General features: G+C 42.3%; 1 protein-coding gene across 3 annotated transcripts in view; it reads right to left on the bottom strand.

The window, feature by feature from the left end:
• Positions 1-3,231, bottom strand: part of LOC109958541 (myelin basic protein) — a 50,429-nt gene that overhangs the window by 20,041 nt on the left and 27,157 nt on the right. The gene's annotated exons all lie outside the window — the stretch shown is intronic.

Here is a 3,231-nt window from a genome sequence, read left to right as displayed (position 1 = left end):
AACTGCCTGTCAGCTCTGAGCTGATTTAGGATATTGATATACACCGAGTCATAATTTAATCACTTATGTCCACCTGCACTGGCACAATAAGTGATAAACTTATCATGGCACGTGGCACTAAAAGCCCACATCAGGCTTATTTCTTTTACCATTGTGCATCACAAGTACAGTTCGATCCTGTTACTAGTTTGTATTTAATAGTTTTGTTTTTCTAATGCTCAAGTTTTACAAACCCTCTTAATGATCATTTCCTCCTCCTCCCTTGTGACAATGTAATATTTACATCCCCGGTTTCCACTTCTGACAGTTTGCCAGCCGGGGAATCAACACAGGCATTCAAATGCTGTGGGCACACCGCTGTTAACCTTTAAATGAGTACAAAGAGAAGTACAACCGTGACACAGTACTGTGAGCTGAGGGGAGGCGCGTGAGTGAGCAAGCACTTACCAATGCAAATCACGTAAAGGTCAAGTGCCATGTTTTGAAACTTTTCTCTGTTCAATTATGTATCAAATTATGTAAATAGCCTTGATATGAACGGATTCGGATTTAATTAACAGATGCAGTACTCGATTCAGAGTTATGTCAACGTCAGTGTCAGTTTATTTACATAGCACATTTAAAAGCAACAACAGTTGGCCAAAGTGCTGTAAATAATAATTTAATAATTTAATTACACACAGTACAAATTCCTAAATAGACAATTTTGCAGCACCAGGCTCTTGTCATTATTTTTATTCCTAGCTAAAAATAAGATAATATTTATTGTTTTGACTTTAAAGTGCTCTTAAATTTTAGAGATCTCCAGGCATTTCTTACAAACCCTGTTTGGCCACTGTCAAACAAATCTGATCAGTTGAGAAATTGTAAAAATGTTAAAATACCAAATAAAATGATAATTGCTTATTTAGTCATAAATATAATGTTAGAGAGTAATGTTTGCATACACGTATGCCCGTTTTGAAATCCTTTTTAGGGACTTGTAGCGTGATGAATATGGGCCCTATAGTTCTTTATTAAATTAACAAGAATTACATTTTATTTTAGCATGTGAAATGAAAAAAAAACATACCTTTAGAATGTAGGAATGAAATAATCAGAAATTAATTCAAATGGCAGCAAATAAACAAAAAAGGCTGATCAAAAGTCCCTCCATCAACATTACTGAGACTGAGAGACTGCACATCTTATTATCACTGCATTCCCAGAGTCTGGCACACTCACATTCTTGTTCCATCATTACATTTATTCAGCACTGAACCTTTGTTGGATTCTGTCCACTGCCACCCACACACATAGACACAGCTGTCTGTCCTCAGCTTTGTACCGACATCTTGAAAATTAGCACTGCCAACTAGAAATCTGAGCTGACGGTGACTGAGTTGGACTGGTGTCTTTAGATACTCAGGGAAGACACAGGATTGGGCTTTCTGAAATAAAAACAGACAGTATGCATCTTGGCATAACTGACAGCGTTCAAATATGAACAGTATCTTGCTCCTTAATTTTTATTTGACATTTACAGTTTGTTTTTTTTTTTACCCAGTTTTTGACTCAGCTGGAGGATGCACATTACACAGAATAAATAATTTGGACACATGTACTGTATACCATACTATTTTCATCAATCGTGTATGACTCTCAGTATAACCAGAGGGAGTGGCAGGAGAAAGTGGAGGAGTTGTGGGCAAATTTTCCAAAGTGGACCAGAGCAGCAGCCTGATGCCACCCTTGGGCAGCAGCTGTCAGCATGACTTCACACCTACCTGTCAGGTGCCTCATTAAATGTAGCTCTTGTTGAACAGAGCTCCCACAGAGGTTGGTGCTGGAGATTATGAAGCCCTGCCTGACCATGGGGCACGTAAAGCATGTCAGGGAACCAGCTCAGGATCACATGTGGCAATTATTCATGTTATTCTGAAACTCTCTTCCTATTCTCTGCCTTCACCTGATGACCATTTAAGTTTCTGACTGTGCCATATGTGTCTGAATTATAGAACACAATCAGACAAATGTTCATAACCCCCCCCATAACTTTCTTTAGACTGCACTTTATTCAAGTTCCACCCCAGTGGATCTGATCGCAGCTTAGCTACAGTGCACATGGCAGACCTGTAAAGCTGGAATTCCTCTATGTGGTGAAGTAGCATGCACTTGCTGCACTGACCTACAATGAGAGCAACACACTGCACTTAAATAGTTTGGAGGGTGGTGTAGCCTTTCCAAAACTAAAAACACAAGAGCTTAGTTGTAACAAATTAGTAACACTAAAAGAAATATCAGAAGTGAAATATATATTGTTTTAAATTGTGAACATAATATTAGAACAATAATATATATATATATATATATTAGAACAGGTAGGTAGGTAATAGAATAGGTAATATTAGAACAACTGGGGACATTGTCGGACGGTGGAAGGAATACTTTGAGGATCTCCTCAATCCCGGTGCCATGTCTTCCGATGAGGAAGCAGAGGCTGAGGGCTCAGAGGTGGACTCGTCCATCACCCAAGCTGAAGTCACTGAGGTACTGCAACGTCGCATGGCGGTCGGGGACAGTGCCTCTGGACTGGCAGACCGGGGTGGTGGTCCCTCTTTTTAAGAAGGGGGACCGGAGGGTGTGTTCCGACTATCGACCGATGCAGCCTCCCCAGAAAAGTCTATGCCAAGGTACTGGAGAGGAGAATTCGACTGATAGTCAAACCTCAGAAGGAACAATGCGGTTTTCGTCCTGGCCATGGAACACTCGACCAGCTCCTTACGTGTTTCGTGGATCTGGAGAAGACATTCGACCGTGTCCCTTGCGGCGCCCTGTGGGGGGTGCTCCGGGAGTACCGGGTCCAAGGCCCTTTGCTAAGGGCCGTCTGGTCCCTGTATGACTGGAGCAGGAGCTTGGATTGCATTGCCGGCAGTAAGTCAGACTTGTTTCTGGTGCATGTTGGACTCTGGCAGGTCTGCCCTTTGTCACCGGTTCTGTTCATTATTTTTATGGACAGAATTTCTAGGTGCAGCCAGGGGCCGGAGGGAGTCCGGTTTGGGGACCACAGGATCTCGTCTCTGCTTTTTGCAGACGACGTTGCTGGACAAGCAGGTCAGATTATTCATCGTATTTTTTAAACACTATGTTTAACACTGTTGGCCCCATCAAACCAGGACCTCCAGCGTGCACTGGGGTGGTTTGCAGCCGAGTGTGAAGTGGCTGGGGTGAGAATAAGGCACTCCACAACCG

The sequence above is a fragment of the Monopterus albus genome, unplaced genomic scaffold, assembly GCF_001952655.1.
Source record: "Monopterus albus unplaced genomic scaffold, M_albus_1.0 scaffold33.1, whole genome shotgun sequence".
Taxonomy (NCBI): Eukaryota; Metazoa; Chordata; class Actinopteri; order Synbranchiformes; family Synbranchidae; genus Monopterus; species Monopterus albus.
The sequence above is the reverse complement of the archived record's forward strand: the minus strand, read 5'-3'. Positions and strand labels throughout refer to the sequence as shown.